General features: G+C 46.4%; 1 pseudogene; it reads left to right on the top strand.

The window, feature by feature from the left end:
* Nucleotides 1-7,723: 7,723 nt before the first annotated feature.
* On the top strand, nucleotides 7,724-8,093 carry LOC112116768 (annotated as a pseudogene).
* The last annotated feature ends 4,343 nt before the right edge of the window (nucleotides 8,094-12,436 follow it).

Raw genomic sequence — 12,436 nt, 5'->3', positions numbered from 1 at the left:
CTGTGCATGTTTAATACATAGCACAGAAACATGCATGTATTACATAACACACATCTACACATATTATAGCCACACATATAAGCCTCTAAATGTCTATTTTGAAATGTAACCCATCCTCCCCCATGACGTGGCTAATTCCTGGGCAGGATACACAGTGTAGTATTTTTGCTGATAAAGCAATAATCCCCTTCTGTGAGGAACTGACAGGTTTTGAATTGCCTCATATTCCCAGGCTTTAAACTCGGCACCAAGTCAGCCCCTGCAAATGTTCCAGTCCAAAGGAGTCTGGCTGTCCATTATTACAGGCCAATTCTTTGTTGAGTATGAGGTGCCAACTGGCTGGGAGGAAAATTCAGGAAGGGCATGCAGGAATTCACCTCTTTCTACACACTAGAGACGTGGATTTTCTGACAGAGGAATTTGCCTCAGAAATCATAAGCCCAAGTGCAGGGAATGGCAGTGTTTTGTGAAAGGAGGAACTCAAACCAACTGAAATCAGCACAGCAAATCCGGTGCCTTGCTAAGTGCCTATTTACTGTACGATGCCTGGAGTGCACAATAATCTCCTACTATATAATATACCAGCCGAAGGCAATAGTCTGAATGCTTGAAATTAAAGTTAGCAAGAAAGGTAGCTTCATCTTACTGTGAGGGAGGATGCACAGCCTTGTAATAATGTCCATAATTCTCGACTATAATGGCTAAAGAAAAAACCCACCACAAGCACACACAGGAACTGGCTTCTACTCCTGGACAGCCATGGAAATCCTGATCCTCTTAATCTCTCTGTGCCTTGGTTTCTCCACCTGTGAAAAGGTGATAATAATGTCTCCTAACAGAGGAACTGCGAGGCACAACTCACTACTGTTTGTAAAGCAGTTTGAGATCCTTAGATGGAACTTGCTGTAGAAATGCACCGTCATGTTGACTATTGTCTGGTCAGGAGAGACATGTGAAAAATCAACTTGGTTGCAGTAACTCCATGTGATGGGAGCCCCAAAGGTGCAACCTGGAATTGGGGTACAGCTGAGCCCTCTGGCATACCCATCTCACACTGTGATGCTGTGACAAGCCGCAAACCCCTCCAGGTCCTGCACTCACACAGCCATCCACAGGCAGGGACACACCCAGCTGTGGTACATGAAAGCTTTTGCCAGCCACTCATGAACCAACAATAGAGAGGCTCCAGCCAATTCCCAGCTCCCCAGCCTAGGACTCTAGATCTGTACTGCCTTGCCCTGGTCAGAAGCCTTACCAATGTAAGCCTTACCAGCCGTCAACGTGGAGAGGACATACACCTCCTGAGCAGATCTCCCTTGCACTTCAAGCAACACTCTGTTTTAGGTAAAAATATAAAACAGATTTATTAACTACAGAAAGACAGATTTTAAGTGATTGTAAGTAGTAAGCGTACAGATCAAAGTTGATTACTTAAGAAATAAAAGTCAAAATGTAATCTGAGCTCTATAAACTAGACTGGGTTTGAATCAAGCCATGTCTTACACTGATGGTATTGATACACAGGTTGGGATTCTTCTTTCCAGCCTGTGACCACCTCCCCAGTTCAGTCTTTGTTTTCTAGAGGGGTTTCCAGCTGTTGAGTTGTGGGGGGAGTGAGGCCAAATGATGATGTCACTTGCCCCTTTTATAGCTTCTTCCAACTTGTTTGCTGGGATGTGAATCAAGCAGCCTCTATTGTGCACGTGCTGTCTCTGAGAGGTTTCCATTGTATAGTTCCTGGCGTAATCCTTGTGAATGTGTGTATTCCCCTTAATTAGCCATCGACGCTGTCTGGCCTCTCCATAATACCTGAAAGGCTAGCTGTGGGTGTTTCCAACTTCACAACATATTTCAGTAACACACTCATAGGAAAACTTCATAACTTCACACAGAATGACAGCACGTACAATCCAACAGGATATTCATGTTCAACAGATCAAGACTTTTAGAATGATACCTCACGAGGCAAACTTTGTACAAAACATATCCTAATTACATGACAGTGGTGACTATGGGGGTGCCAAGGTGTTACTGTGGGGTACAGAGTGTCACACTCCACTTAGTGGAATTTCGTTCCAGATGGATGCCTTTTACAAGTCCAATCTTCTGTTGATCTGCAGAATGGGTATAGCATGATCAACAAACCTGCCCCCACCCACGGCTTGCTGAACTCCCACGTAGGGGAACATCTATAGAGGGGAGAGAGGAGTTTGGGCTCCCTGCTTATGGGGTTTGGGTTTCTGTGCTGACTGACAAAACTACACAAGCATGATATTTTGTCCTCTGAGAACACGACAGATGACCAACTCAGGACATATCAACCACTAAACAGATATTGGGGAACCTGACAGGTACCACTGACCCGGACTGTCTTTGAACTAGAGATGTCTCTATAACACTTCAAACCCTATTAGCAAAACCCTTCAGTCCTTTCCTCTCCTTAAACTCCCCTTTGCTTCTGTCCTGCTTAGAATTCCTGTTCAAAGCCCTGGCTGGGATGATTTAGTTGGGGTTGGTCCTGCTTTGAGCAGGGGTTTGGACTAGATGACCTCCTGAGGTCCCTTCCAGCCCTGATATTCTATGATTCTAACTCACGGTTAGTGGCTACAGGCCAGATTTGGCCTTGGTGTCACTCCACTGACTTCAAGTTACATCAGAGACAGATCTAGGCCACTGTCAGGATCCTTTTCCTCCTGTGCCTACAGGGTTGGAATTGAATTGACCGGAGGCACAAGATCAATATTTGCAAACCCTGAGCCATTTTTGAGCCCCTACTTATTGATTTTGGGACCCTCGCTCATGCTGAATAGTGTCTTTCTATCAATGGAAGCAGGGCTGAAGTGACGCTCTACTCTGCATGATAAGAGTATCTGAACTCTAGCTCTCTGAGTGAAATCCACTCCTGTGCAGATGACCAGTGCAAGGCCCATGCACCATTTAAACTCTTCTTAAGTCCTATATTGAGAGTTTAAGTTTGACTTGAATGATGCCTAGACCTTGTGTTGGCCCTTGGCACAGGAGTGAATTTCACCCTGAGAACAGGATTTTGTTCACATGAATAAATATCTAGGGAATTCCTGTTCTTGGCATAAATATCTGTATTTGCATGAGCACCAGGTTATTGGGTCACAAACAAGAGTATTCACTATCCATTATTCATCATTCACTGTTTGCTATCCTCCTGTTTAAAAGAAATTTAAAATCACCTCCCCCCCCCCCCCCCCCCGGAAGCAAAATTAGGGCCAAATGACTTGGGGGGGGGGGGCAATCACACTCCCACAGATAATGAATAACAAATACTCAACGAAAACAGTTCTTGAAATAAGTTGAAATTTGTTCACCAACAAACTGTCAACCAGTTACAAACAAGCTCGTAAAAATCAGTGTGTTTGTGAGCCGGAAGAGGCGCTAAACACATGGTACAATTCACCTGCCATATGTAATTCAATCGGTTCTCCTATTACTAGCAAAAATCTTCCTTAGCTAAAGGACAGAGCTACCACACAGTGCCACACTGGAATCCAAAGGCACTCGGCTTATGGCCCTGTAGAGCTGGATTCTTCTAACGCAGCAGTTTGCTGTCCTACTGGTGCACTGTATACAACTTCTCTTGTTTGTTGACTGCCTCCTTTCTGACATGGCCAGTTCATAATTCTGGATTTGAATAATTTCTGGCTATATACACACCGTTACACGGTATGTCCAACATTAATGATCTCACGGGATCATTTTTGTAAGAGTAGCAGGTTTACCAGCATTTCCTTGGCCAACAATTCTACTGTCACACCGAGTGTTGTGTGCTGTCTACAGTTGCTGCCCTCTACAACAGACGTGTCTCAATAACACTGACTGTGTTATTTCTAGGGCATGCATGTGCAGGAGTATGGCGGGAAAGCCAGAAGGGACCACTGCAAAGTATAACACAGGCCGCAGAACTGTCCTAAAATAATTCCTAGAGACTATCTTTAGAAAAACATCCAAAATTGTTACTGATGTTGAATCCATAACAACCCTGGGTAAATTGTTCCCGTAGTTAATTACTCTCATTGTTACAAATTTTTGCCTCATTTCCAGTCTGATATTAGGCAGGTGCCACCCATCTCCAGAGGAGAGAGAGAAAACCAGGACCAGTCAGGAGATGGTGGCGAAAGCAGGAGTGCTCTGAATGTTTGCCAAGAACAGCGGGAAGCACTCTCAGAAGGGAGGCCGGAGGGCACCAGGGGATTGCATCTGCCCTAGCGACATTCCCACTATTTAGCTATTTGCACTAGAGGTGAGGACAGGCGAGGGTGATATCTGGGATCTGAGGTGAGGCTGTAAGCGAGAAGATCATTGTCCCAGTGCAGCCTGGTTGGGAGGAGATGACGGGGATGTGGCCAAAAGGTGCACAAGGGAAAGAGATTCAGTTTGACACCTGTAGAGCTGGTCAGATACCACAAACGACACACACTGAATAGCGTTCAGCCAGGTCTTGGCACTGTCCTGAGAGAGCCAAAGGTGCCAGCTGCGGTGGTGGTTTCGTGATGTGGTTCCCGGTCCTCAGGGAACTGGACTGCTGGAGCCTGTGTCACCAAAGAACATGCAGAGGGTACTGCATTGCAGCGTGCATTCGTGGAGAATTTACACTGACTTTTCCAAGCCTCTGGGAAGGTGTCCTTCCGAACGCAGCCGTGCTTTCTGAAAAGCCCATTTGATATTTATAAGACTTTATGAACTTGCAAAATCTTTCAGAAGGTCCAATCTGTGCATCATCTCAAGTGCTTCTCTTCAAGGGCCTTTCCTCTCCATAAAATTGTGTTATTAACTTTCCGAATCTGAGTGCGTGACTTGTTAAATCTACGGGTGGCTTCAGCGCATACGTCTCAATGCTAAAAACCGGTCTGTTGGAACTACACAAATAAAATGTTCCAGTAAAGGAAGAAGTGCCATGAAATCCTTTAGCCCAGACACATCTGAGAGTTGGAACTAGTTATCAACCTCAGGGCACGTCCTGTTCTCTTTACTCACATGAGTGAAACACACTGACCCCGAGGCTGGAAAGTGGGAAGAAGCCAATATCGGGGCCTTTTGAACTTGCAAAAGATACAGGAACGCCAGCAACTTTGGAAAGCTGTTAAAGCTTCTTTTCCTAATGCACTGCTCCTTCCTCACTGCACTATCCTTGGTAAAAAAAAAACAAAAACAAAAGGAGAATTGATTTTTAATTTTTCATCTAAGCAAACAAATCTAATAAGCTGGATTTCAGCCAGCCGTCTCCTGTGTAGCAACCAGACACTTCAGCAATCAGCCACAAACGCGCACCTCACGACCCACTCTACCCGTCAAATTTCAGAGAGTCATAGATTTCAACCCCAGAAGGGACCACTGTGATCACCTAGTCTGACCTCCTGCAGAACACAAGGCTGAGAATTGCGCTTTGGGATTCCTGCACCGTGCCCAGTTACTGTTGGCTTCGCTAGAGTTTATCGTTGGAAAGACATCCAATCTCCGGCTAAAGACAACAAGTGACAGAGCACCCCCACGTCCATGGGCAATGTCACAATGTTAATTCCCCTCATTGTAGACATTTGCAGGTGATTTCCAGTTTGAATTTTTCTAGCTTCGCCACTGGAAAATGCAGGAATCACTGGGGGAGGTTCTCTGACCTGTGTGATGCGGGAAGTCAGAGCAGATGATCGTAATGGTCTCTTCGGGGTTTGGACTCTATCAGTCTCCGACATTGGTCCCCATGTTGACAGGATTTCAGTGCCAGGTGCATGGTACATACGTACACAGTGAGTGCCATCCAAGCTGCTGCAGGGAGCTTTAAAGATACAGACTCCTTGTTGCCCAAGGGGATAATTGCAATGGTACCACAGCCGCTCCTCCCTCCGGAGTGCCTGCCTGCAGAGAGCAGCTTTACAGGCCAGTGGGGGCTCCATATAAGGCCTGCATTGAATGAGTGGTTGGGAACAATTCAAAACTACAGCAAACTCATTGACTGTTTCCTCAGGCTGACTTCAAATAACAGCGGGGGGGTTCAAACAGTTCCAGTGGAATTGGGCTCAGGCTCGTCAAGGGCTGGTAAAGAGTGCCCCCCCCCTTTGTTTGTTTTACTCCTGTCTCTTTTCTTCCGTCGTGGGGCCCTAACTTAGTGTCCCGAACCGTGTGGTCAGGGCCATGCTTTGTGCCCCGAACGGTGTATTTGGGGTCCCATTTAGTTCCCCAAATGGACCATCCAGGGCCCCTTTTAGTGCCTGCAATGGTATATTCAGGGCCCCATTTAATGCTTTGTAGATTTCATAGATTTTAATTGATATCCACATCAAAGCAGGATAGGATATTATGGGGGTTATTTTAGAGAAGCTGAAAAAAGAGAGTTTAGCTATGGCTGATTGCAGAGGACAAAGCTATGACAAGGGAGCTGCAGCATACAAAGGGGTTCAAAATGAAATTCAGTGGGGAACTCAGTAACCATCGATGGCTAATAGCCAGGATGGGCAGGGATGCAAAACCATGCTCTGAAGTGTCCCTAGCCTCTGTTTGCCACAAGCTGGGAGTGGACGCCAGAGGGTGGATCACTGGATCGTTGCCCTGTTCTGTTCATTCCCTATGAAGCACCAGGCATTGGCCATTGTCGGAAGACAGGATACGGGGCTGGATGGACCATTGGTCTGACCCAGTATGGCCGTTCTTATGTTGTCTTATGTTGTGAAGCACTGGAGTGGGTTACCTTGGGAGGTGGTGGAATCTCCTTCCTTAGAGGTTTTTAAGGTCAGGCTTGACAAAGCCCTGGCTGGGATGATTTAGTTGGGGATTGGTCCTGCTTTGAGCAGGGGGTTGGACTAGATGCCTCCTGAGGTCCCTTCCAACCCTGATAGATTCTATGATCTCACAGGCTACCCACTCACTGAATCCTGTTAGAGAAGCTGCTGCAGTGGCTGTTCCCAAGTTTAGTCTATTTCCTGGAATTGCTCAAAGACTGTATCCTCTGTTCTCCACTTCTACTAGTCACTGGGATGTGTTGAAAGAGCATATTAGCAATACAGGGAAATGCTAAAGCATGACAAGATGGTCACAGCCAGGGTTGAGGCAATCCATTCACTACAAAATCAGGGTGAGGCTATTCTTGATTTAGATGAGATCAAGGCTTCACACAGTCTTACACCAGAACTGAAGTTGCAAGCTGATAGCTTGCAAATGACCGTTTCAGAGTCTTCATTTCTTGTTTTGGCAGAAATGTCGTCTACTAGCTTATCAAAAATTAATCTTGGAAGCAAAACACATTTCAGAGTCCGGATCTTGACACTCAAAGAGCTCACCATTTACTTGGTGGAGATGCTTTATTGGAATTACGATCTCCTGGGTTCATTGCGTGTCAGGCAGCTGCTGCTTCACAGGTAGAAACATTAGGCGTAGCCATGCAGTTCAAAGGGAAATGATCTTGAAGCAGAAAAGTAACGCTGGGCAAACTCGCAAAGGACAAAAGTTCATCAGATCTTAAAAGCAAGGGGTTTAACTCCATCATGGACACAATATTAACATAATTTGACGGCAGGATGAGTAAATAAAATGAAATTGGAGACAGGTTTGCTTTTTTCATGAGAGAGAAACAGAAAGTCTCTGCAGTGAGGGCCTAAAGAGGCACGCAAAAATTAGCATTTAAACTGTCAGAGTTTTGAGAACAAGATTGAGCTCGTCACCAGCTGCCGTGAGATTAATCAGGTGCTAGGGGATCCTCGTCATGTCTGGCTGCGGAAAGCAAGGAGGGAAAGTGCAGGCGAAGGCGAAGTCTCTCTCTTCTCGTGCTGGGCTGCAGTTCCCTGTTGGGCGTGTGGAACTATTCGGAGCGAGTGGGAGCCGGACCCCCGGTGTACGTGGCCACGGTGATGGAGTATCTGACTGCTGAGATACTGGAGCTGGCTGGTAACGCCGCCCGGGACAACGAGAAAACCCGCATTATTCCTCGGCACCTGCAGCTGGCCGTGCCCAACGACGAGGAGCTGAACAAGCTGCTGGGGGGAGTCACCATCGCTCAGGGTGGGGTCCTGCCCAGCATCCAGGGAGTGTTGCTGCCCAAGAAAATCGAGAGCCACAAAGCCAAAGGCAAGTGAGCACAGACACCAACCAGTTTTTGCAACCAAATTTTTAAGAATGACTTAGAAACAAAGATGCCCATTGATCTTCTTAGCTACAGTCACAACAGGTCTTTAGGTGTGAGTTTCCTTAACATGGGAACAGCACTGCATATCTTTTTGCTGTCTTCCTATATCCGGGGCTGCGAACAAGAGGAGTTTCAGCAAGCTAAAATTAATCAAGACCTATTTAAGAATGTCCATAGGGCAGGGAAGGTTAAGTGATCTGACAGTTATTTCTATAGAGAACGCGGCAGCAAGGCAGATAAACAGACTGGGATGAGCTAATTAATGCAATTGCTTCAGAGAATGCTAGGAAGGTCCCTTTGTAAAAGCACTTAGTGGTGATTGTGTTTTGCTTTTTAGTTTTGTGGCAGGTGGGAAGAGGGCCAGGATTTGAGACTTTGAACGGGGCCTGGAACACCCTTGGCACCGCTCTGTTAAATAATATCGAGGCAGTGTGGTTATTCCAGGCAGCAAAGGCAGCGAATTCTGTAGTGGAGATGCACTGTTAGAAAGCACCCTGACTTTCACTGACACCAGGCTATAACTGGGGAGAACAACATAACATGCTGGATAGGATCAGAATGAATGAGGGGGAGTATTCATAAAGAAAAGAGCAGTTAAAGAAGCCAGACCTCAGCCATTCAGGCTACTAAAGGTATGTCTACACCAGAGTTTCTCAAACTGGGGTCGCCGCTTGTGTAGGGAAAGCCCCTGGAGGGCCGGAGTGGTTTGTTTACCTGCCCCGTCCTCAGGTCCGGCCGATCGCGGCTCCCACTGGCCGCGGTTCGCTGCTCCAGGCCAATGGGGGCCGCTGGAAGCGGCGCAGGCCGAGGGATTTACTGGACGCCGCTTCCAGCAGCTCCCATTGGCCCAAAGCAGCGAACCGCAGCCAGTGGGAGCCGTGTTCGGCCGGACCTGCGGATGGGGCCAATAAACAAACCGGCCCGGCCTGCCAGGGGCTTTGTTGTGAGTATTGATATTCCCCCCCCCCCCCCCCCCGCACCATGTGTCACAATATTGGGAAACAGTCATCACAGAGTGCCAGCGCGTCACTAAAGCAACGCTGGGGCAAATTGCAACTGTTCAAGATGTGCTCGTAGCTTTAGAGATTTTGCAACCAGGAAGCATTTATACCTAAAAGACCATGGAAAGAGGGACGTTAACCATGGGCGGTGGAGGCATCACAAAAAGCCTGGAGCAAGGTCTTTTGCCCCAGTGCAGCCGGCCTGCACAAGTGTCTTACGTACCGTACCGGTCCCAGTCAAGCCCTATTCTGATGCCTTAGCCTTTTGCTGGCCCTCTGCACAGGGCTGAATTTCACCTTCTCCGGGCATTCATGGAGAGGTCTTTTTGAAATGGTTGCCTCTTACTGTCTCTCCTGGCTGTCCATGACCTGTACATTTCATATATTTTGACCCTGTCTCACCTACAGCTGGAAACATGTTGCTTGGGAAACTCATCTATGTTTTAAATCAGTGGGTAAACTTCCCCTGGCAGAAGCCACAAACTCTCAGATACATGTGGAATGAGCATTAGAAGGGGACTGATGTGGCAGTTCTGATTAATCCAGGTGCCTTTCTTGAATAATGATCATTGTGGCTCTGCCCAGCTACACATATAAAAATAATTTAATCAGTAAATGGACTGGCCCAGGAATTACCTCCAAACCAACCTCACATTCATCCAGGGCTGTTACTATCATTGTATTCAAATAGGTGTTTTCACCCTGAAAACCTCATCTTTCACCTTTGATGCCGATTCAATTCCTCTTTGCACAGGATACAGATTTTGAAGTTTCACTCTTGAGAGCCTGGCTTTGCAGCCATCTGCATGTCCCATTGAATAGCCGACAAGAGCTAACACACAGCAGTGATCTTAGCCGCAGTTTAGTTCTAAGACTCTCATGACGCATGATTTAAAAATGGAAACTGCAATGTAGCAATGATCCCCAGCTTGGCTGCTAGCAGGGATGAAACCCTAGATCTGCAGAACTCAAGCCATAGGCCTTTACCACGTGAGCTAAAAGAACAACTCCGTTACTTGGGCGCTGTAGTAGGCCTTTATCAGCTGTGGCTCAGCCAATGAAGGCAGATACAACACAGTTAGCCAGTGTTACGGTGACATAGATCCTGTTCTAGTTTCTATAATTATGGATCTTCACTATAATAAGAACAATAATTAACCATTAAACCAACAAGTAATACCTTGATAATCAGCTGATGTAAAGAAGAGACTGGAAGCGCATCTCACCACTGCAATGCTTTGGAAATCAGAGGTTTTCAAAGTTGTTGGAAGGTAAGTTCTGTTTAAAGAAAACATGTTTGGTTAATGACATTCTTATGTGTGTGTATTAAGGTAGCACCTAAGGGCCCCAATCTGGGATCAGGGCCCGACGCTGGTAGGTCCAGTGCAAACAAGTAACAAAAAAGGCTTACAGTCTAGGGCTAATGTTGCCAATTGCTCAGAGCAGGTGTATCCCTTTGTGTGTACCTTTGCAGATCTTTGCAGATCTTCTTGCAGGAATAGGGCCTAGGCACGCGACTGGATGTAACAGGAAAATGAAGCAGACAAGGACAGGAGAGGTTGTGCGAGGGGGAGATGCTAATCATAAAAGGGGTCTTGAAAAATAACTCAAGCTCCTCCCCCAGGTATGTACATATTATACAGAATGTAAAAATATACACATAAACACACTACATAAATGTACAGATACACAGAGTGTATATTGCAACATTTTCCAGCTCTTGCTGTTTATGTTTATTGACGTATGTAATGGGCAAATCCTGCATACTTTACTCATTCTGTTCAAAAGGAAAATCCCCATTGATTTTGATGGGAGCTTTTTTGTTTTTATTTTGATTTTGATTTTGAGCTGGGGCTGTGAGATTTGCCCCTTAGTTCTCATACTTGTTAATGTTCTAGGAGGTATCCCTGTCTGGCCTTTTAATGCATTGAAAGGTCCTTTGCTATTTGTCTGTTTTTCATACGTGATTTATTACTTTATTAGCAGGTTTGCAAGAATTGCCATTTAACAGTGTGAGCAAAAGTCAGCTCAGGGATAACACCTTGGGAATCTCTCTGGATTTGCACCAGGGTTAAATTTGGCCCTGTGTGTTTAATATGATTAAGTTCTCCATTTAAAAAGCAATTCTAGGTAATAAATATTAAATACCCAGCCAAATAACTAAGTGCATGATGATGATTGGATCCTGAATTTAAATAAGCCCTTGACACTTCTCCTGAGAAAGTGCCAGCAGCTTTTGAAAAACACATTGCACAGAAATATAACGTTATTACCTGTGGCACCTAGGGACCCCAATCAGGGATCAGGAGCCTACTGTGGTAGGTGATTCTTTACAATCTCTTTCTACCAGCTAGTCCCTTTCCTGTGGTTCCAGCTGCTCTGCTGGGCAGAATATACTCAACTGGGGCTCCATCCAGTGTAGTAGCTAATACTGCCAACACTCCTAATCCAGCTCTGTTACCAGCCCTTCCTCGGGAGCCAAATGACCTCCCTCTACCCACCGATTGCATGGCTGACATCAGCAATACTGATGTTTTAATGAATGGGCTACAGTTCCTAAGTACCACAGCCCCCCTGCTGTTCAGAATTAGAACTGCTCCATTGTGTGTCATTGGCCCACTATTCAGACTAGCTAGCGAAGACTCTCCTTTAGCACAAGTGGTAGGAGCCAGGATGCTGTAGCTAGAATATTCTGGGTGGTCGTGGTGTGCAGCCAAGAGACCACCGTGAGAATACTTTGTGCTTTTACAACATCTCAGACTGAATTAGGCTTCACAACACTCTTGGAGGTAGGTCAAGTTGATCCCCCATTTTATAGACAGGGGACATTGAAGTTCAAAGTGGCTCAGCACAGAAAGTCTGTGACAGAGCTAGGAACGGAAACACAGGTCTCTGCTCCGAGCCCAGCACCATGCCAGTACAGTGGGTGGCCTCTCTCCTCTCAATCTGATGGACAGCTGGCCAAGTACTGGAAAAAGCAAAACAACACGTGGTGGAGGAATTGCCAACAGAGCGTGGCTGGGTCACGTTTCTGCCTAGTCCTGCCAGCTGGTACCAGGACGCTGCATGACATGGGAGTTAATGGAGCTGGGTTGCTATTTTGTCCCAGCCGGAGAATGATCAGGTGGAGGAAGCAGAGAATGGGCTGCTGATATTGTTTGTGTATCGGGAGCACTGAATTTACACGTGCTCAGACAGACTGATTAGCCTCAGCCCCTCGCCTGTTCCTAGAACAGAGGAAGGTTGTTTGGGGGCTTCCAGGGGATCTGAGGCTGCTGGTACTGCTACGACT

Source organism: Terrapene carolina, unplaced genomic scaffold (genome assembly GCF_002925995.2).
Source record: "Terrapene carolina triunguis isolate 2854851 unplaced genomic scaffold, T_m_triunguis-2.0 Scaffold88, whole genome shotgun sequence".
NCBI lineage: Eukaryota > Metazoa > Chordata > Testudines > Emydidae > Terrapene > Terrapene triunguis.
This window is presented reverse-complemented; position numbering and strand designations above follow the sequence as displayed.